The sequence below is a fragment of the Vanessa tameamea genome, chromosome 12 (assembly GCF_037043105.1).
Source record: "Vanessa tameamea isolate UH-Manoa-2023 chromosome 12, ilVanTame1 primary haplotype, whole genome shotgun sequence".
Classification (NCBI taxonomy): Eukaryota; Metazoa; Arthropoda; class Insecta; order Lepidoptera; family Nymphalidae; genus Vanessa; species Vanessa tameamea.
Window position 1 is genome coordinate 9222524 of NC_087320.1, and position 25395 is coordinate 9247918.

Sequence of the window (25395 nt, forward strand, 5' to 3'; positions counted from 1 at the left end):
GAAATGTTGTAATAATGACTTTTGAAATGGGTTTTTATAATTAATTTATTAAAATACTTGAATTGACACCGATTTAACCGAGTAGGTTTTGACCAGATTTGATCATTTGACATTCGTTTAAGATCTTTTAACTTTTTTTAATGCATACTTGTATATTAATTTAAGCACTTAATGTTATCAATTCTTATGTTATTTATCTTAAATAAAATTTGTAGTTTAAGATCTATGTATTATATTCAGTAAATCATATCAGCTCGTTGTACTCATTTTAAACACATTTGTGTAAATCGAAGTATTTATTTCTTCTTTTTCATTACGAAATTAAGGTGGAGTAATGAAAGATAAAATATATCTACAGTGAAGCATGTCTAAAAACCAAACGTGAGTTGAATTAAAAATAAAAATTCACAAAATGTTCATCAAAATGAAAAGACGTCGGATATCATTTTTAAATATAAAACTAATATTTTATGAAACACAGCTTCTAAGGTTTTCTGCAGAATTTTTAACTCCATAAAACTTTAGAATGAATATATTTTATGGCGGTACCCTGACCTAGATAAAAACTATTGAATGTAGACCGAACGACGAATCTTAGGAACTAGGAACTGTTTCGTTCGACAGGAACCGTCGGAAACTTCGAAACTTGGACTCCGGACGCGAACGTTTTGAAGATGTTCCGCCGAATACTAAACATTTTTAAACATTTATCATTTGCTATGTAATTTTAAAATCTTGACATTTCACGCTCGTGTTTCGCGGTTAGTTTCGAGTTTCTTCTTACAGAATAACTCCACCGTTTACACAGTTATATGTATGTAAATACACAGAGCTGGTCAAAGTTACATCAGGGAGAGAATCTTCAGGGATGATACTATGGATTGATACGTGTATATCATATCGACTCAAAGTTTGTTGTATATGATTCTTAGAAAGTTAATCAAATTCTTGTATGATACCTTTTTTCTTAATTATAAGAGTGAATGGGAAATGACCCACCGTTCTTTATATTCATCAATATGCGATCAATAAGTATTTCGGTGATACGTTTTCTTTAATAAGCCGATCTTAAACCAATCACGCGCTTTTCTATTATTTTTAGTGTTTATTAATTTCGAGACAGCATCACGTAATGTTTTGTCATTTTTTCGACTATCTATTTGATTTTTTCCGTGTCAAATTTAATCATGAATCCTCCTTTTTTAATATGTCTGGAACTCTGGGTATTAATTAGTACCTATATTCATTATCACGTGCTCAATGTGGCATTTATTAGAGTGTCATGTGGTCCAGAGTTTATTTACATATTATTTAATACGTCGTCGCAATCCGGTGATATAAATGGATTCAACTATATTTTCCTTCAACGAATTTCCAACAAATCGTATGCTTTTCGCTTGTAATTGAATGTTTAAAACATATTTCGGTCGAATTCCCCAAGTGCGATTGTGTACAAATGGTTGAGTTTCCGCGTCTGATTGTGTTTGCATGTCGTATTATATTTTAAATTAGCATTAATGGCTGCGGAGCGCCCACTGATTGTTTATTTTTAATTGTTTGGTTTTCAAATTTTGTTATTTTGTTTGATTACTAGAGTATAATATCGTTCTACAGTTTTGCTCTTCAACTTTAATAATAATACAAACTACGATAGGACTGTATGTAGATCAATATTTTCTATGATATTAAAATATATTTAAAGGAACGCGTAAGAAAAATGCGTAGGGTGTGCGGTAAATATTTGCAATGGTACACCGGCGGGAAGATTACTTGGAGCGGCGCTGATTGTATTATAACAACATCCCGTACACGAAAATCAGAATTTATTTTACATATTTTTAGAATTCTAAGGATATAAGAAAACAATCGAAAGATATTCTGCTACAACGATATGTTCAAAGAGTAAACTCGATATTAACTTCAAATGAGTTCAATTAACTAATGTAAAAAGATGGCCCAGTGGTTAGAACGCGTGCATCTCAACTGGTTATTTCGGGTTCAAACCCAGGCAGGCACCACTGAATTTTCATGTGCTTAATTTGTGTTTATAATTCATCTCTGACTCAAACCTGCATGTGTCTAATTTCAACGAAATTCTGCCACATGATTGTGTATTCCACCAACCCGCATTGGAGCAGCGTGGTGGAATATGCTCCAAACCTTCTCCCCAACGGGAATGGAGGCCTTCGCCTAGCAGTGGGAAATTTACAGGCTGCTTATGTAAAATTTTATCGGTACGTAATATTAGCAACTAGTTTGATAAATATTATATATATATATATATATATATTATTTACTAATAAATATTTAAGATAATAAAATGTTATATATAACGAAAATAATTGAAGTGGTCTAAATTATTACTGAGGTTAATAGTTTTTAATTTTTAGTCCAATCAGATAATGTAGAATACGCAACAGGGTACCAATGCCGATATCCAAAGTAAATAATATTTCTTGCAATTTTTTATTTCATTTCTCTCTTACTGCAACTACCTGAAATTTATTAAATAATACCATCTTTATATTAAATGTTCTTCGCGGTATTATTATTTAGAGAGTTATGAAATGATTTGATAACACGTGCGTGTACGACTTACTTATATAGCAGGACGCTACACTCGTAAGTTTTATATGAAACGCGCGTATGGTCTTAACGTCGTGTCGACCGGCCTGGAGTGACTCGTAAAGTAACTTAAAGGGATTCGTAGTAAAACATAAATAGGTTACACACTCGTTACGTATTCTGACTTGCTCAGCTCGTAGTCTCGTTTTTTTTTTTTTTTTATGGTATTGATTGGCGGGCGAGTATATGGGCCACCTTATGGTAAGTGGTCACGACCGCCCATAGACAAAGGCGCTGTAAGAAATATTAACCATTCCTTACATCACCTATGCGCCACCAACGTTGGGAACTAAGATGTTATGTCCCTTGTGCCTGAGATTACACTGGCTCACTCACCCTTCTAACAGGAACACAACAATATAGAGTACTGTTATTTGGCGGTAGAATATCTGATGAGTGGGTGGTATCTACCCAGGCGGGCTTGCACAAAGCCCTACCAAGTAATTTTGTTTTTAACGAATTGCAAAAATATATCATACATTTTATTATAAATAATAATCTTTCCACGTCTTTATCACGTTACGTATGTTTCAACAACGTGTCAGAGCCAACGAATCGAACGGAGGGATTGCACAGACTATCATTAACGTGCTCACGGAAGGACGAAATTGGAGTATCACTGTTAAATATATTTTCAGAAGATAAAGTCATAAATATAAGGGTAACACTATCCCTTGAGGCGAGTATTGACAGGCGTTGATACGGGATTGACGCTTATTTTACTCGTGTTACCTCGCTATAAAAGCCTATTTCCTGTCCCAATTGTATACAATCGATAATCATCTAATTATATTATTTTCTATGAACATATATTTTTCGTGATTTTTAACGTAATGACAACTGATTCTCGTACAGTTTTCGTGAATGGACGGAGTGATTCTTGACGAAGATTTTATGTATAATATATTAGTTGAAATATTGACGATTCATAAAGATGTACTGATGTGCGTCATGTAAATAAACTTTTTCCTTGAACCCTTTTCCTGCCAGTGACGGGTATGTATTCAGTACAATATGTGTGAAACCGATATTAAAAATAAACATTAATATATAATTCTTATTCATAATTAGCGTGAAAAAAGCCTGAAGTTAGTAGCCGTTGATCCTCTCGATTAAATGTACCAGTATTCTGAGCAGTTGTTTGCATTTAATTCATTTAAATCACGCCTATAGCATAACGATTCACTAGTGCTTTTATTAAATACACAATCAAAAAAATATATAATCTATTCAAGTAGGCTTCCTACTTGAATAAATTATATTTTGATTTTGTTTTAATAAAATCTTTCGCCGTATTTCTAAACTCGAACAATTGAAGTTTCCAATAGCATGTTCCGCCTAATGCGTTACTGCGATTATCATAAGAGCAAAAACATGTTATATGCGTAATGAAAATTTTATGATACGATCTATTAAGAAACTTTGCAATTAAAATTTCAGAAGTTTAATTACAGTGCAAAGTAGGAATACCTACAGTGGCGAGAACGTGCCTTATCTTGAATGAATCTGTTTGTGTAGAACAATCTCTTTTTGGCGGTGGCTGAACGTTTTGTTTGATTTTTATTTTTATCTTTCAAAATGAAATGATATGATTTTATGCTTTATCGGCACGCTTTAAATTATCCGTTTGGACTCCCGCGCCACATATTAACGTATAGTGCCTTATATTGTAGGGTTAATTAATATGTACGATAGTAATGTATCAGAAACCTTCACCCGAGTGCCTGTAATAACCCTAATAATTCAGTCTCGTTAACCGATAACACTTAGAATACATATGAGAATATCGACTAAAAATATTTGACAATATATTGAGTCAAACAAAAATACTTAGAATGGCGTAAAAAGAGCAGTTTTAAATCGCAGACGATACTAGTTCTTATTAGATCATAATAATCGATTCTGCTTTCACGTAAAGATATTTCATCGTCCGAAGGAGTAGTCGAACTAAAATACAAATGCAAAGCGATTATTCAAACAAATTACACATTCCTTGCCGACGACAGACGTGATTGATGGCACCGTAAAATTTCATATTTTTTGTCAACAAAAATATTACTTTGAACTTCATAAAAGACACTTGCGCCAGTAATTAGTCTTTAACATTCTGTTATAAAGTTTCATCGTAATTTATTCGGAACAGAGGCCCGTTTGATATTAGAGTCAAAAACCTGCGTCGTGACTAAATTGTCGTAATTAGTTTATTATTAATCTTCTTCATTAGTTTTGAAGTGTAGCTTTTTTGGACGCGATTGAGAATAATATTCGAAGGTTGAATTTGAGTAATCCCACGAACCGTGTTTTTTAAATATTCTAGAAAGGTTTCGCGGAGATAAAGGCTACCTTCCTGTAAGTCTTGTCGCCCATACATGAAACTGTAATAAATATAAAGTAGAAGAACAGTTACATTGTATGTTACATATATTTTTTACAACGTAAATACGCAGCCAATCGTTTGCATTTACTTAAACTGTGTGTGTGTGTCTGTGCCTGTGTGTGTTTGTATGTTTATGTGCCTAAAAAATATACAATACCTTAGATCCTCCAGTTGTTTAGTCATTATTTAAACTGGAATTCAGCGATACTGATCTGGAGAAATACAATAATTAATTAGTGGAAACTTAACTTCTGTCGCAAAAACTTCTGTCACGTTATTGATGATCTACTTTTTTTTAAAAGCTCCGAAACAACATCTATAGATTAATCGAACGAGACGCACGGACTTCAACTAGAAAATTGTCTCAAGTGCCAGATTTGTATTGTTCAATATTGCGAACTGTGATTTCTCGTTTAAGAGAAAATGTATTATGTGCATTGATTATATTTAATAAGTAATATGGTTGATCAATCTTCGTTTCCAGTAGAGTATAACTTTTTCTAAATAAATCTTCATAGACGTGTATCATCTATTATTGTCTATCTGTAATCTAATTAGTTTTTTTCCAGTTTTTATTCTTACATTAGTCATCACACGCACAAAAAGACATCTTAAAAACACGAGTGTCTATTTTACACTAATAATGATTTAACGTCGAGGGGAGGTCCGTCGTGAGTGAATAGATCTAAACCTTTTTATTATTTTAATTAAGTTTATGTTTATGTGTGTGTTTTTATTTCCATACGTCACAATTAATTTATTAATTTTTAACTGATTTCAATAAAAGAAGGAGCTTCTAATCTGTTTTTTTTTTACCTTAGAACTCCTTCATCTATGATTTGGATAATACTTCCAGTTTGGACTCATAGATAATATAAAAAATATACCTGCGCTCGACTATTATTTATAATTTATTTATTTTCGCGGAGTATTATTTCTCAGAGTATATAAGTCGATTTATTTTTCTTAAAATGTTATAATATGATTATTTGCACAAATAGATATGAATATACTGCCTTATAATCACGTTATCATCAGAATCCTAAATGTATATTAAAAAGGCTGTCTTACTTCGGAACGAAGAGAAAGAATAAGAAATTTAACCTATAACAATTTTCAATAAAGCGACGTAACTTGAACCCTTCCTAAAGTTATTTATTTGTCGAATGAAACGATCCCTCATAAGATGAGGTTTCTTAAAATGAATTTAATAAGTGTTTTATTAATGGAAATTCACCTTGGAATTCGACATATCAAGCTATAGACTTGTATAAACTTTTATTTTGATATTTTAAAAGTTTTCTCAATACCTACTTATCGTATCTCAAATTTAGAGATACTTACCTAATTTTGACTAAGGACTATAGACACAATACGCTACTCCTCTTTTTATATTATGATAGTAACTTTAGTCTATGATAATTACATTAAATGTCTATTTATAATTAAAATCGTATAACAAATAAAACTTCTCCTTAAAACTTATTTATAATTAACATAACCATTCGCAGCTTCACAGATTAGTGGCTTACTGACGGATTATAACCTTAAGTAATTACTCCGACAGTTTCGCCTGTTTTGTGGAAGCGCGGGAGCAAAGAGGCTTTCATCTAAAATTATATATAATTAGGTCACTTTAATTATACGCCGTGGTCCAGTAGAAGGTCACTAATTTGAGAGCGAAGGGATTTGAAATTATGTTTTTCCTTATCGCTATTGTTAGTGGGTAAGTTTATTTTATGTTATTATAGTTTTTATGATGTTATATAGTTATATTACGTTACACAAAACTATAAAAAAAAAAATGACATGGTAGTTTCAGAACGGACGTCTTATAATGTTAGATTATAATTTCTTTGAGTAAAAGTAAAAGTAAACTATAAAACATTTGCTCTTACCAAATTTATTTTACGAAAGGTCATATGTGTGGTCGATACGAGCGGGATTTTCGCCTCATTTCGGCCACTATTATTAATAATATACACATATTAATTAGTCCATGGAAAATGGCATACCGTTGTAAAGATAATCTAATGAAAATCAATTCTGTGCTTTAAGAAATTATATAAAGTTATAAAAACGTAAAAAATCATAATATTATTATTTTGAAATAAATTAGTGGTTGTCGGTAATTGTGGTTAACCTGTTCTGAATGGCTATCTTAAATATTCAGTCACGTTTACATAACATAAACATAACATAATCAGCCTGTAAATTTCCCACTGCTGGGCTAAGGCCTCCTCTCCCGTTGAGGAGAAGGTATGGAGCATATTCCGTTTAATATATTATTATTAGTAAAATAACCAAAATACTTCCATGTAAATCTGTATATATCTTTTTATTAAATATCTTTTTCCGTTTCTGTAAGTATTGTAAATTTTACTCTGATGTTATATTTACTTTATATTATGTATTAGAAAAATAATATCAACTTAAGTAATACTCATATCTCTTATACCAGTAATTAATAATACATGACTTAATAATTACATGACTGATATCTGGAATACAGCAATACAAAGTAAGTATTAATGTTTGACAGTAGAGTAACCCATGAGCGGAAGAAGTTGGGCACGTACAAAGCCACCATCAGCTTGCGATACAACATGATCAAAACTTATATGGCTGTCTAAGATGAGCTATGCCAAAGTCAATTCACTATTCTTTCGGCAACGAGGCTGGAGAGTGTGAAAGCAAATACTGAAAGGATTTTTTTTTCTCATTAGCTGTAGGCGTGAAAACGATGAGTGAGTGACTTCGTGAGTGTTATTCTGGATCATCTTGATCCAGAATAACACTCACGAAGCATTAAGTCTACAAAGTGAAACACCCGAAGTGTGAGTTTTACGGATAACTTAACGTAAAGTACTTAAAAACGCCTTAAACGAACGCGTAAGTTATTGTTTATATTTAGAGATTAGAATCAATTAACTTCTAACGCAGATACCAGGTTTAGTTGTCATTTTTACACTTCTTTTTGAAGTTTAATTAAGTTTTTTTTTTTAAATGCTTAAGGAAAAAAAAAATTATTAAAAGAATTATTATTAGGAAATAAGGACAATGTATTTAAATAATAAATTAAATTTTAATTTGTGCGATTTAATGATTGAAAAAAGAAAATTATTTTACAGTTTATAACAGTAAAATTTTAATATTTTTTTTATCGTAATCTAAGAAGACCAAATGAATGAATTAAACCAACAATTCCAAATATGGGGCGCAAAAGAAAGTTCACGTGAACGAATCCAAGTAATTTGACACCTGTCAGGTCTTCTCGTTCATTCTATGAAATCCTAAAAATAAGTTTTAATGTAACACAAGTGTTTATTAATAACGTTGCTAATAATAATTCATAATTATTCCAATATTATATGCTGTTTTAGCTTCCTAAACACAATATAACACGGTAGTCAATAAAACCAGCGGTTGACCAATAACCACCGCGATGCTTACAGCTATGCGTTTGTGGTTTATGTAACCAACCAACAAATTATATCTGTATACTCAATAAATTATTCGGTTCCTTTAACGATGACGTTGAACTTTAACTAGAATAATATAAATATAATGGTGTCCCGAAATTTCAATTGTGATGCTCGCTGGAAATAAAAACAGAAGCGTAGCGGGACACCTCTAAAAAATATCAGACACAATAACAATTTACACGATTTTTTTTATCATTACCAAAGATATGTTTAAATAATAGAAGAGGCAAACAGTAAGACACAGAGAGAAAGAGAGGGATAGGTTACCTGAGAGCGGCGTTTTTTCCTTACGTGACGATTTCTGCCAGTTTACTGTAAGACGCGTAAAAGAATTACGTTCCAAAAACAAGCAGTCACATTAAAAATAACCACGCACACACAAACTCGTCTGTTGAGATTTGTTAGTGTGAAGTATTTATCTGTAACTAATATTTTTACTGTAAAAGTCAATTATTTTTTTGTGACTGTCTTTTTAGTTGTTGAAAAAGAGTAACTACTGAATTTCTTGCCGGTTCTTCTCGGTATAATCTACAGCTCGAACCGGTGGTAGTTTCACTTTAAATAGTTTGTTAAATGACGATTCAAAAGTGCTTGAAAAAGCCTACTTGAATAAAGTTTATTTTGATTTGATTTGTAACGCTTACATTTCTTAACTACTTAAGCAATAAAATCATTAAATTGTGCGTAGGTACTAGTTGACAAGGATGTCTGCAAACACGCGAGCAAATTCGCGTTGTGTAAACTAGTATGATATATATATTTTAAGTCTGTTAGGTATCGTAATTCATAAGAGGGAAATATAATTGAACTATTTTTAACTTGGCCTATTAACGAATATAATGCTCACATAAAAACAAAAATTATTCATAATTAAGGCATATTTACTTAATACAAGATTATATTAAAGATAAAAAGCGAAGACTTAATATTTATTCACTTTTAAACAGGATATTTAAAAAAAGTAATTAGAATCTTCTTTCCCAACCGGTAGCTTTTAATTTAATTCAACATTGTAACGTGACGATTCTAAAGTTCTCTTGTTAGCCTACTTGAATAAAGAATATTTTGATTTTGATAATTCTAAATTTATTTTAACTTCTGCGGCTTTAAATAATTAATTTCCTTTTATCTCTAATTGAACGGTTTTTTTTTTGTTAGATCTGTTAAAGTTACATAACCTTTATTTGTTCGTGGCATACGGGTGTTTGTAACGGTCTGGGTGGTATTTGTATTTTGAGTTTTACAATATAGAGAAATAGTAAAGCTGTTTGAGAGCGTCAGTGACTTTAATTAATTAAACTACTTATATCTTATATTATGTATATGGAGCTTCTACTTAAACCCGAGTATGAATATCTATTCATATTATATGCTGCGCTTTTTAGTGAAAATAGGGATGGTATACATTAGTATGTATTTTGGATTATTTGACTTAGAGTCCTAAACAATGGGATTCCATAGTTTTCGTTTTTTTACAATTAGGTACCGCAATTTTTTTTACGTACTCGAGTTACCGACTAATATGATCAAGCTCTACGTTGACGGAACATAATTGCACATAATTGGATCAATAAAAACGTAAATATATATTCGTGATATTGGGAACTTACTTCGATAAGTCTCCAATGCGCCACCAACCTTGGGAACTACATTATTATGTCCCCTTGCCACTTGTAGTTAAAATGGTTCACTCACGCCTCAAACCGGAACATAAGAATACATAGCATTTCTACTTGGTGATAGAATATAATTATGATGACTAGGTGGTACCTACCCAGGCTTGCACGAAGCCCTACTGACCCCGTGTCATGTGAAAACGTAGTTGTTGCTAGTTTATTCCTTAATTATTTTAGAGAATATGCATATCTTATAATAACAATTATGATCAGGAATCCAAAATAATTTTATTTTTTAACGTAATAACGGGAGAGAAAAATTTTAAGAGGGGAAATAGGAGTCATAACTTACGTAATCCGCAAGAAGTCGGGCACAGTTTTATAATAAAAAACCCTATTGAATGATGGATATTGTCTTTAAATTTGTTGATAGTGTAGGCAGACCGAATCAATCAGATCAATTTAGTTCATTCGGTTTGAAGAAGGATGGATTCTTCATTTATCAAGTGGATAACTGATTGTCTTGGATCAACATCTTTCAGAACTTATTCAATTCATGTTGGGTGCCTCACGATGTTTGCGTTCAGTCAACTAAGACGTTTATTGGTTCTGCTAAAGTTAGAATTTCGGAGAACGTTCCGATCAAAGGTACAGGTTACTCTTTCATTAGAGATACGTCATGTTAGTCTTGCTTACTTCGCTATATTGTAATTATTAGCTTTTAATTAGAAATTCAACTATTTTATGATATAAAAATCCATCAAATAAACCTGCCTAAGTTGTATTTGTAACCGTTTTCATAACGTCAGTATAAAATTAAACGTACAAGAGTTTATTTAATTTTGGTCGAAAATTCCGAAATTTTCAAGCAACAATCCGAAATTCAGCATTTGAGTTCGAATTTCAAATCAAATACTGGCAATATTGGAAACAGACATTATATCCTTTTAATAGCAAATATTTCAAATTATACAGAGGTCTCTCCCATAATAAATTTATTTACTGATATCACCGGAGCTCGACTTGTATGCGATACGTGCTCCGGAGTCACTGATAGGAAATATTCCCTTCTTTGATATTTATTTTCGTGTAAATAGTATTTACATTTTTATATCGTATCGGCCACGATATAAAGTATGGAATAACGTTATTTGACATCCTGTCTTGTATAATGCATAGGAAATTTTATCTACTGTACATGCCATAAACACAGCGTCATTCGTAAAAGTAACGTTGTTCGTATAAGTCTTACTTTTCGCTGCGACTTCACCTGCATGTGAGAAGGATGGAGAGAGATTTAGGAGTTAGGTATATTTTCTCGGGAAAAGTCAGCTTTTTTTAATGGTATAGGTTGGCGGACGAGCATATGGGCCATCTGATAGTAAGTGCTCACCACCGCCCATAGAGAGTGGTAACGCTGTAAGGAATATTAACCATTCTTTACATGGCGGTAGAATATCTGATGAGTGGGTGTTACTTACCCAGATTGGCTTGCTTAAACCCTTCCACCAAGCAAAGCTAATGTGCTATGCCAGACTATATTCTATCTCTGTGCTAAATTTCATTCAGATCCGATCAGCTGTTCTAGCGTGATTAAGTAACAACATCTTTCCAATCTTTCGCATCTGTAATATTAGTAATATTGGGAGATCCTAATACATCATAGTTTGAAGATGAAATACGAATTTTGATTAAATAGTTTTCAATTTCAAAGTGAAGAATAGTATACGAGATCTTTACATTATTTAATTAAAAGTAGGTATTTAATAATAACCTTGATCATTCATAATACAATCTTGTAAATATGAAGGAATTCGTTTTTCATGTGTACCTTATATATTTTTTGCAATAAGCTGATGTATTTATAGATGAAATAAGGGACAATACTCAATAGAAGATTATATCAATTATTAAAAAGAGTCTAGTTAGTATTCATTGATTTCCAGGCACTGTAACAATATGGTTTTAATCTCGACCGGACTAACGTCTAAATTTATTTTGGGTTTTCGGAAAGCAAGTAAAGTGATAGATCATACGCCTGATCTTGTGAAATTGCCGATATCAACTAATGCGACTTATATTTCTCTAAATATCACTGAGACGGACCTGATGTCCGAAATAAGAGAAAAAGTTTTATTACTATTACGTATATAAAGGGTTTTGTTAAAACAGTTGTATTTTTTGTAGATTTCATTAAATGTTTCCTATTTTTAATTGTGTTTGTTTTTTTTTATTTGTTTGTTATTTCTCTTAAATCTTGAGACCTTCAAAGGATTTAAATGTTCTATTATTTATTTAGAACACGCAGTGTTCACTGCCGTTAGCTATTATATACTATATATTTTACAATCTTTAATAGTCATAAATAAATCAACCGCACTTGTTATATTTTCACAGACTCATTATAATTTTCTCAAGTTCTTAGAAACTGAAATATTTCCTCTTTTCGTTTCGCTCTTCGGTATTCAGTGCTTTTGTTTTTTTTTTCCTGACTTCCTCTGCTACAGAAATAACTTCTAATGCCAATTATAATATAATGTTTCAAGAATTAATAAATTATTCCTCATGATCGAAAATTATTTGCTAACTTCTGTATGATATAATGATTAGTAACTCTTTATATTATTATAAATATTAAGAACGCTCGATTAAATATTTAAGGTGAATAAATGTATGTATATTGAAACCCGACCGGAAAATGGGACTCTTAATGGTCATTGATAACCTTCCCTACTTAGATTGTGCACCGTATGATATTTTAAGGATTATTCACGTAATCTAGTGACACTGTCTCATTCACTCTTTAAAGCGAAACGAACTAGTTTTGCGGTTGAATAAATGTTAAGTGGATTTTACCCACCCACACGTTCTGCACAAAGCTATACACCACCAGTGTGGCTAGTTATCTCGTTTCGTTAATTTCATGATACAAACATTAAATATACAAACATAGTTCTCATATAATGCAAAGGTTAATAGAATTATTAAATTTATAAAATATATAAGTTCGATGCTTATAAGTAAATTTTAACGTTAACTTTAATTTAAAATAAATATATTTTGAAATGATGAAACGCAGATATTTTTATGTTTTTTGTTAATCCTTATTTTTTGTTTTATTTATATCGATATCGGTACAGAACTATTTGTTGGGTTATAATAGTAATGATGATAAATTGTCTACTCTGATTAAAATATTTTACTATCTGCGGACCAAAACACTTTTTATTAAAGAATCTTTGCATATTATGCTATTATATTTTGCATTAACATGTACGAGTTGGACATTTTTATACCAGAAAGTAATGAGATTCTCGAGGGTAGCGAAATAACCTCATCTCCAAGTATACAACGCCCACAAGAAGAAAGCCACGAACGCAGAAACTTGTGATTTATAAAACTGTGACTCAAAAACATAACAGCGACAAGTCTTGATATTAAGTAAATTTAGTGAATAAAACATTATAAAATTTGAATAACATATAAAATTGTTTTAAATTAATATTTTACTTTAAAATTCATAGTGAAAATCATCCATAATCAAATTCAATCAGACGGATAAAATCAAAATATGTCACATTCAATCAAGCATACAAAAACACTTTTGAATCATCATATTACAGTATTGAATTAAATATAAAGCTATCACTGTATGACTGTCGATTATAATATACATCTCTAAATTGTCTCGTTGGTCAAGCGGCTAGCTTACAAAACTGCAGATATATGGATTCCAAATCCAGGACGGGGAAATCAAAAGTTATTGAGTTTTTATGTCAACATACTCTTAAAAGCGGCTCGGCGCTTAATGCTTATAAATCGAGTATTTAAATTCCAACTCCCGTACCTCGGAAAACACTTCTAGTCGTTGGTCCTGTGGCTACACTATCCAGTCGTTTCGAATGATTTAATCGCAAACTCGACTTAAACCAGATAATACTGATTTTTTCAATTGAATTCATTTATTTTTCAATCCTGCTATTCTTATACTAAAATGACAAAATATTAATTAACTATATTCAATATTATGTCATTTATTCAACTTCGCTAATCCAGTTCGAACCGGACATAACTGCCCTATAACAAGCTTTATACAAAAAGTCGATTTAATTCTCGGTCGAGGGCCGATATATCGCTATCGAGTATGAGAGATAAGTGAACTAAATCTATTAATATTCATAGGCCAGATACAAGTATAGATGTTGACCTATTCTGAAGCAAATGTCACTGTTAAGGTCGATCGATCACTTTTTTAACTAATTTCATTATTACATAATAAACTAAATATTTATGTACCGTTTATTTTCTTGTTTATATTGTAATATAGTTAGACGAACGGGCAAATGGGCCACCTGATGGTTAGCGGACATAATTTTAAGCCAATTTTGCCTGTAGTTACACTGGCTCATTCAAACCTTCAAACCAGAACATAACAATACTAAGTTTTGCTGTTTGGCGGTAGTATATATGATGTAATATATGGGTGAATGGTACCTATCCAGCGGGGCTTATACAGGCCCTACCACCGATGGGTTGGATGGGTACTACTACATGAGTTTCATCGTAGAATTTATTCGACTCGAATATTTTTCATCTCTAGTCGATTATTATGTTGTGTATTCAATGATCGAATAATTAGTATCGATTGTGGGTAGAATACACAATATTGTCTAAATTTGGGACGTTACCAATTCTCGATAAAGTAAAAAGTATAGTAAAAGCCTGTAAATACTGCTTAGATGAGACCTTCTTTCGTATTAAATAAATGTGGTAGAAACTCATCCGTCACATGCAGGTTTCCCAGCGATGTTTCATTCACAGCCGGCACGAGATTATAAACGCAAATTTAGTACATGAAGAGTACCCCTTCTTGATGCATTAATCTACTTGAAACTAAAATAAAATGTTTAATTAATTTTAATGAAGAATTAAACTTTCTCTGCGGAATTCAAATTAAGTGCGATGTAATATTTTTAAATAAAAGAGTATTTTAATAAAACTGCACGTCCACACTAACAGCTATGTTATTAATTTTTAAATATATTATTACAAGCGAAAACCGGGAGACGCTGTATTGCCTATATATACGAATAAGTATAGCCAACGGTATCTAAGGTGATTTGCTGCGGTGCCATCTATTGCCGATTATATTACAACAAATTATTTATTTACAAAACAATATATTTATGTGATACCTTCGACGTTATAATCAATCGTACCGTTTTTTTATCCTTCTTTTGAACCGTGCTACATCTGTCGTACGAGCTAATAGGGATCTTATAGCGCACTGCGAAATTTATTAACCGAGTTATCTTCGTCTACTACTACAACAAACAAAAGGGACATAATATCTTAGTTTCCAAGGTCCGATCAGCGCAGTGGCAAAGTTAGGAATTGTTAGTATAGTTTTTACAGCGCAAGTGTCAATGGGCAGTTATTACCACTTACCATTATGAGGCCTATTCACCTATTTTATAAAAATAAAAAATTAAAAACGTGTGCGTCTCGGGACGCCCGACATAAGTGATAACTTAATCTGTCCGAAATACGACGAAGTTATCAGTTTAAAAGACATCATAACTGTGAAAATACTACACTAACATAATCGTCGAGATCATGAAGCTCTATACCTAATGTGGATTTGTTTGTTTGAATATGTTAAACCGGTAATATGGTTTCTTTGACCCCTTTCGCCAGTGTACGTGTTCGCTTAGTGTTTCCAATATAAGTTTGGCGCTTGATACCGAAAGATATCCTTTAGTAAACGTATATACTTCGTTCTTGGTCAATGATGTGATACGGTTTTTGGGATACTGTTTTAATATTCACTAACTTCATCCACCAATCCTTTGAAATTTCTCAGAAATGCTGATTAATACCTACCTACCTTATTTGGTTTTCCTTAATGCCTTGCTTCTTATTGATCTGCTTTTTTTCCGTTGTGCAGTGTTTAATAAACCTTCTGAAGTGATTTTTTTACTAAACATTGGGCTTATGTATTTTTGCCAGATTTTTTCCTTAAAGATTATTTTTAAATAATAAAAGCAGAATATGACTATCACAACCAAATAAAAGCCTCTTTCATAACCCATAACAGCGCTCCATTGGGTTTGGTACGATTTATAGCTAAGTATGTAATTGGAAATACATAGTATATTTATATATATATATATATTTATTTTATGTATTTAAGTTGGCCCGATCTAGATATTTTTGTTTTTTTCTTCACACACAGACTGATTGTGATTATTAGTAATATATATTAACAATAATATTTACTCAATCAATGACAACTTTTGTATAAGCACGAATAGTAAAGATACATTTATAGTAACAAGTTTCCTAGTTTGGAAAGTCTATACAACATTCCTGAGGCTAGGTATTCATTTCTAAAATTAACTTCTAAAGATATTCTTAACTTTGCCAATTAGGGAAATTAAAAGTTATTTTAAAAAAAAAACATGAATAAATAATTTGCTCAATAAAAGATTATATTAGTAAAAAAAGGTCGAGGTCGTATATTTTCATTTAAGATATACACATAAGTCTAGTCGTATTTATGTAAATACTTTGTAAAAAAAGTATACCAAACGAATTATAAATATATATAAATAATCTATCAATCGTTAAGTCGTCTACATATTTATATATGAATATTTTATTTCCAAAACATGTTATTCTAGTATCACTAAACCCAAGAGTGTCAAAGCTCAAAATGCAAATGCAATTGAGCTTTGACTACGCGTCGTATATTAATTAGTTAATTTCACGCCAAGCATACACTTCCAGAAGTTTAGTTGATTATAAGAATACTATATATTATATATACGTGTTTTAATTGGATGTATATTTATGTGTCAGTATAATATGTTATACAAAATAGAACGAGTAAATAGGTAGCTCGATGGTATTAAGCGTCGCACCTAAAAGACATACTATACGACACTGTAAGGAATATTAACCATAACGATGTCATGGGATTTATTGTACAACACTGCTACTTAACGGTGGATAAGTTGTAATAGATAGATTCCTACTCGGATAGAATGTATATTGAATCCTGAAACGTGAATCAATATATTGACTTATATCACATATACATACTTAACGTATAACAATATAACGAAACAATTCTGGAATTATGTTATGTAACATGGAAACAAAAACAAAAGTTTACGATGCGATATTAAACAATACATAAAATAAATTAAAAACTATCAATATTGCGAAATTCGTTTTTAAATTTAACGTTCATATAAGAAATTTCTCTTTGTAATAATATTCACGAACATTTTAACACCGATAAAAGCTTTTCAATCCTCAATGTATCTTCGAAATAGACCCTACTATAAAATACAAGTATAGTCGCCGAGCGCGGTCCACGAGAAGTTCTTTTTAAAATATGGGTATTTATGTGTACCTGAAAATATTGCACACGAGCGTGTCGTAAACACTAGAAAGCATTTCGTGAACGCAGATAAGCAAATGGTACGTTTGTTGCAATTCACAGTGTAATGGTACCCGTTCTAATCGTTACGAGTATTAAGTGCAACACACTTTCACGAATTCTATTTAGATAACGCTTATATTTTATATATATATATATTGCGATTTATTTTCCGCGTCACTGATCTTATTTCGTACGAGTAATTTAACATCCGTTATGGCTACCAGTAATCAATCGTAATAACAGGGCTTAGTTGTCTTATCACCAGGCAAAGGATACGTTGGTTCAAAAAATGGAACTTAATCGATCGCACTGATCTACTGAGAAATGTTGAGTATTCATTTTCTTCGTTTTTCATCCCATGTACAGGATAATACCATGTGTTGGATAAGTCTTGATCGGAGATTTCCATAGAACGTGACGTTTTTCCTTTAATTTTTATCCAAATATTAAAAATCCAACCTGTAGAGATAAGATACTCTTTAAATATGGTATGGACATAAAGACAATATAATATTTTAGTATAATACTTTACTACTAACGCTTACTTCATTGCATAATATTATTTGAGGTATCTTTGTATTGTCAAGAAAATCTTAGTATACTCCAAAGCCCTCTGTTGGCCATCCTTTTCAATATACTTAAGAATAAGTATAGAGGCGGCCTTTTCGTAAAACATTTTGTACGTAACCGTCTCTTATTCGCTTCTTGGGAGAGTTCGGTTATAATAGTAGTTTTTCTTCGGCATTCTCAGGAGGTATCTGAATTCAGTATATCAAATGACCGATTTATTTCATGGCCTCGAATATTGCATGGGCGTCCCTCGTTGTATTGTGTTATGCGTCAGAGGGACACAGTGCGGTGCCAACGTACACGGACAATAATTTAAGGTGCTATTGAATTTGCTCGGTTATCGAGATACTAATATCGATGTATACGTAGGTCGCTTGAATGATGATTTGTATATATAGAAATATGATTGCATCGTTATATGTAATGAGGTTATTCAGTATTTGTAATAAAGGTGTCGGAAATTGCACTGAAAATTATTTATTTTTTGATAGTACTGATCTGAACTAAACTATAAACATTGTTTTGCGAGTATTTAGTTTATCTCTGTCTGTCATTATTGATTTGACATTCGATAGAAAAAGACACAACATTGTTTAACTAATCTCCAACTAAACAGCCTCAATGAGTAAAACCGCTATGAACTAAAAATGTTAAACTCTCGTCGCCCGCATTGTTGCTCGCGTTTAAAGGGTGGTCGTCAGGTGTTAGGTATAAAAAGTAGCTCTCTAGTTCTTGGGGTTCAAGCTTACTTCATACTAAATTTTATAAAATTCGGTGATGTAGTTTGACCGTAAAAGCGTAACAGACAGACAGAGACAGTGTTACTTTCGCATTTATAATATTAGCATAGGTTATTTATCACAGATAAATATCTTATCAATCACGGCCAAGGCAGCTATTCTCAACGCTGACACATGACGTCAGCTTTACACGTGATATTATAATGTGCTACTGAGTGCACAGACACGGGTGCATACTCTATTCCCTAACGCTTCGAAATATAATCGACTCGGGAGAGATCGGGCTTAGGGCCAACGGCTTTTCGTGCTTGATATACAATAATTAATTATTTAATCGGATTAATTGCTGAATTATTGGATAAGGTGTTTGCTGAAACGTTACCAACGCCTCATCGCTGATCCACGCGTCAAAACTATTGCTATTAATTATAATTCATTAACGAACTTTGATCTGAGATTTACTTAATAACGATTTAACGTTTCTGTCATTCTGTATAAACATATTTTAATTCAGTTTAAGGGAATGAAGGAAAATTTGCGCGAGATCTGCAAACGTTCGCATCCCTACCAAAACAAAAATTTAAAAAATAGATAATTCTTGAGCAAATAGGTTAACTGATGGTGGTCTTCGCTGCCCACATGTTCACCGTTAGCTAATTATATAAAAATGTAAGTAGTTCTTTTACAGGTACTTTTGCATCGAAATTGTTCGTTTAAATTAAATTTTAAGCACCACCTATTCATCATCTAGATTAAAGCAATTAGGAGATCTTTTCACTAATTATATCAATCGACGAATACTAGCTTCACGATTTTGTCAATTTATATGGAATTTATTAAAGATAGTGTTTTTAGCTCGTAAATTTAGGTAAATAATTTCTAAAAAAGTTGGTATTGATATATATAACGATAATCTAAAATCTTATAAAACAAATATAAAGAATAATTTTAAGCTTTTAACGTAATATACTTATTATAAAAATATCTGCGGAATAGTCCATATACCTCTTACAAAAGAGTTATATTTTTTTCTATAGTATTTTATGGTTTTCATTGTTTATTATTTTATAATTTTTTATTTTGCGTTTTAAACTAGCTATTTCGCTGTTTAAATTTTTTTATCTCTACTTATTTTTCAATTTGAAGCTTAGATTGGTTTAAACTTTATTAGATAAGCATAGTGTTGTGTTGTTATTTTTTAATTTATATATTTGTAAACATGGAGTGAGAGTGTGAGAAAAGTTTTTTTTTATGTTTTTATTACAGTGCATGCTGAGTTAGCCTATAATTGTAATGTACTTTGTAGCTACATATTCTATATTGTAAAACTTTTACTGTTAAAAAAATTTTAGATCATTGTACATTATGTTGGCTTCCTATGAAATAAATAAATAAAATAAATAAATTTACGAGCTAAGGTAAGAGTAGGTACTCAAATGAAACGTGCTGGAAAGACGAGTAAGCCAGTGTAGTTACATACACTGCGATTAATATTAAGAAAGTCTAAAGATTTATTTTCAAAATATTCCGTTTTCTAGATGGAACATAATAAATAATTCACTTTATAAAATGACATGCCATGGACAAGTTTACGGGTCTGACAATTTTTCAAACTGGATTATGATGCCTTTGTGTATACGATATAATTAAAGTTTGCTCTCGACCAATTTTCAGGGAAATAATTAAACTTCAAACAAACTTTCACACTAAACTTGAACGTTATTCGTTTAATATTAAATCTTTTACTTTATAACGTGAATAATTTTTGTGATATAAGTTTACTAATTTAGAATTTATTAGGTGTATAGCTGGTGTATAGCTTTCGTTGATGCACCGAATATATTCTGTGCCTGTTGTAGATCGGCTTTATACGCATCGCTGGTCCATAGCAAGTTGGCGGATAGCCATGTGTTAAAGTAGTTTAAGCTGAGAACAAATGAGCGATAATCTTACAAGTCTCGCTTTCGTATATTAATTTTATAATGACACATTATTATCAAGTAAGTTAATCTTGACTTGTTTTTTATCGTTATGGAAAAGATTTTTTTTTACACGTGTATAAATACCCTAGCGTAAAGCAATTGTTCAAACATTTCGAGTATTAGTTACGAGTCAGTTAGACGCACACGAAGATTTAATTAAATTCCACTTTCTATACTCGGGGCTATTTATGCTTTAAGATTATTATTAACACATATATCAGTGAAATATAAATGTAATTTTATCGTAATTATATCTCGCTCACAGAAATTATGTTTAGTTTAGAATTCACCGAGCATTTTCGGGGAATCATTTAAGCATTAAGGAGGTTTGATTTATTCGCTAACAATGAATAGTTATGAAATAGTTGAATATGTTTTCTTTTTTATTTAATTATATTTATTTGAGTTTAATTATATTTACTGAATGAATGGGGAATATTATGCTCAATGACAAAGTTAGACACACACATAGGACGCTAGGAAACTTTCTATTAACTCTTCGCACTTATAAACTACAACGTTTTTTAGACTGAAAATATATCGCACATACACAGCAGATACCGCTGGTTGGTAATAGAGTGTTTAGAGAAAAAGAAAGACATAAAACAAAATCGGTACTAAAACACTATAGCTACGTATCTTGTGTCGACATCCGCCCAGTACCCAACAAACTTCCAAAAGCCCGCAAGTCGATAACATGACAGGCTATACACGTTATAATCTCAGTACAACGGTATTTCTAGTTCCTATGGCCGTTGATGTACTAAGCTGCATTTGATAGCTCAAATTCAATGAAAATATGTACGTATGTATATGTAGTGTGTCATACCAGTATTGTAAAGATATGTTGATTGTTTTATTTAAAAGGAAACGATTAATCAAAATGATATGAAATCACATTCATAGTGAACTTTTGTTTCGATTATAATATTGTTATTGTTATTTTCTGAATATTTCAAAATTTTGGAATGTGTTCGATTTATAGATTTGAATTATTATATTACACATTTATACAATAATGTATATTTTTAATAATAAAAGTGTTAGAATTCTAATGACACGTAGCGAATTAAAAGAGCGTACTGTGTAATAACGTGTACTGTGGATTTGTTAATTTGGAAGTATTACAAGATGGTGTGAAATACATATGTATGCATAATTGTATAGAGTGAGCGTTGTCTTAATTCTACATTTGTGTGTGTGTATTTACTTGAGTTTTACAACCATATAAAGATAAATAAACAGCATAGATCGTAATAAATTTGTATAATAAATCTTAATAAATATAGCTTAAGATTGTATCAACGATGAATGCTCTCCACGAAACGAGATAGTAACCTCACCGCAACCGTTCGTTCCCTTGTTTCAAGAACAAATTGTTTCAATATTTATTACACCCAATACATTCGAGTTCGAGTTTTGTTCGAGGTTTTCATAATAGAGTGGTTTCTTCGAAAAACATACTTTTGATCATTGAGAGTTATTTATTGGTGCAGCTTAATAAATTTCTACCGGTAACTTTGTTTTCTTCGATAAATAATGTTGACTACGAATATAGCATCATACTTGATGTTAGTAACGTTATTACTTATTTCATAGTTATTTCGGATTTTTTATTTTATTTTACAAAGATATTTTTTGCTACGTGCCAATTAATTTAAATTTCAACTTATTTTATATTTTCATTTGATAAAATGAGATTTTTAATGCGTATCGTAATCAATGTATATTTTGTGAAGTGTGAATATATACCTATATAAATACACTTCATATAAGTATAATATATTACTAGTGATGACTCTTTTTTTTTGTTTTTATTATTGTCAAGTATTCTTCACCATTTCTATCTTATTTAGAATTTCCAATAACCTCCACAAGAGCAACTAAATTGTCACATATAAATAAGTAAAGAATATACGGAGGCCCAGCAAAAACGTATTTTCCCGAAACCTCTCTCCAGTACAATAGCCTTCGCTACAAGTTTCACAATAGCCAATCCTGTAATGTCTAACAAGACGAACTGTAAAGGGTCCTTAATACATTTATTGGGAACGTAATTTCCCCCTGACGGGTCCGTAACGTTTCCTTCTGGACTCCTAATATCATTTAAGTTATAAGCTATGGCGAAGAGTCATAGTTATAAAGCGGTAATAAATTTTCTGCTATCACAATAAAGATTAGAATGTCACATTTTAATAAATATATATAGGGTTTTCTTTTTGAGTTTTATTATTATTACTTTTTTTTATTTTAGCTTTATAATTTTATAACTTAAAATTTTTTAACGTTACTATTAAAAAATAACAATGTAAATTACAGGATGGATCATCATGTCCTGGATCAATTACAGGACAGGAGGCTTAACCCCACAATGAAAATGACACACTGTGGGGTTAAGCCTCCTGTCCTCTCCTCTTAAGTTGAAGGTTTGGTGAATAATATTTTAGTTTAAATAGATATACTTTTCTTAACCACATTATGTGAGCAAATAATATATTGAGCTTCAATGAAAATCTTTTATTCACTCAAAACAATCATTCAATCAACGCTAAGTTAGTAGTAGTATATACTTCCTGGTGAATAGTACTCGTTTTCTTTAAATAAGATTTCGTAGATTAGTTAGTTAAGCTTGGCCGTTTAAATTCAAATCTCATGTCAAAAACACTTTGATAATTAATTTTTACTGCTTGATGAAAAAGCGTAGAGATAATATTCGTTGATTTTCATAAAGGATAAATAATATAATAAATTGTTTTTAATTAAAAATCCTCTCTTGCAGGCTCTTATTGGTAAAATTTACATTCCAAGTCGGTGTAGCTTGACATTTTATTCAATACTGTAATATGATATTATGAGCCTGCAAGGATAAAGAATATCTTGATTTTGAAACGCATGTTCGTAGATAAAGATTCAAGACAACAATGTTTTCATGCATGGGTTTAAGCAAAATCTAACGGTTAAATAAAACGAGACGATGCAGATTTTTTTTCCGATTAAAAATAAGTTGATTCGCATTTAAGCGTTTCTGGATATTTTACGCCTAAGAAGAGAAATTGGGTTGACGTTTCGTATATAGGATAGACCGGAAGACCGTCATTTTTGAAGTTAGAAGCATGAAACTTTATTTTTGGGCTACTGATTAAAAATGAGTAGATACGTATTTAAGCGTTTCTTGATATTTTAAGCCTAAAGGGAAAAAGTAGGTGTTGACATTTCGTATACAGGTTAGTCTGGAAGACCGTCATTTTGAAGTTAGAAGCATAAAACTTTATTTTTGGGCTACTGATTAAAAATGAGTAGATACGTATTTAAGCGTTTCTTAATATTTTACGCCTAAAGGGAAAAAGTAGGTGTTGACATTTCGTATACAGGTTAGTCTGGAAGTCCGTCATTTTGAAGTTAGAAGCACGAATTATTTTTTTCGTGTCACTGATTACAAATGAGTTTATATTTATTTAAGCGTTTCTGGATATTTTACGCCTAAGGGGAGAAATAGAGTTTGACATTTTGTATACAGGTTAATCTGAAAGTCCGTCATTTTAAAGGTAAAAGCTCGAAATTTTATTTTTGGGCTACCGACTAAAAATGGGCTGATTCGCATTTAAGCGTATCTGGATATTCTACCCTTAGGGCTGAAATACACACCAATGTGGTATACAAAGAGGTCTTACATTAACGTAATATTTTAAGTTAATTTGTAAATATATTCATATTCTACGCGAACGAAGCCGCGGGTACCAGCTAGTTAGAGTATAATTTGTAATGGTTTTACTATTGGTGGAGTTCGTTTTAACTTTTGCAAGAAGTTATGATTTGTACTAATTGTTAACCGTTAATATTAGATAAGTGGATTTAAAATTTTTAAAATATGTTATGAGTGTTTGCCCTTTACGGGTTTTTAATCCATATAAAATTTGCTAAGTAGTTTTGTGTACGCTTGAAAAGGTTGTTGTCCTATTAAACTTGAATTTTGTATTGTTTGTTTGTCCTTCAATATATGTAGATCCTGTATACGTTTTTAAATATAATTATTGTAGTCATAAAAACTATATAGCATAGCTAGCTTAGAAAGTATTAGCTAGTTTTACGGGTTGGTAGGGTTTTGTGCAAGCCCGTCTGGGTAGGTATCACCCATTTGTCATATATTAGTCCAAGCATCAATACTTACAATTATTCTGCTTATGTGTAAAGGATGAGTGAGGCAGTGTAACTATAGACAAAGGGAACGTATTATCGATATAAGGAATGGTTGGATTTTGCTTACGGCGGCAATTACTAAAAACAGTGGTGGTGACCACTTACCACCAGGTTGCCTTTTTTCCAACCTGCATTCCTGCCATAAAAAAAAAGAAAAATTATATGTTCTTACTTAAATAAACTTACTTTCAATGTTCTGATATTAGTACTGTCATTAGATATAGACAACGGCTGCTTTAAAATATGATTATTTTTATTATAAATATTGTTATATTTATACATTAAGAATAATATATATATTTAAAAAAAAAACATTCACCAATTTAGGCGATTGATTTTTGTCTTCAGTAACG

At 31.3% G+C, this 25395-nt stretch overlaps 1 protein-coding gene across 5 annotated transcripts in view; it reads left to right on the forward strand.

The window, feature by feature from the left end:
• LOC113392942 (peripheral plasma membrane protein CASK) overlaps nt 1–25395 on the forward strand; it is a 279017-nt gene that overhangs the window by 146322 nt on the left and 107300 nt on the right. The gene's annotated exons all lie outside the window — the stretch shown is intronic.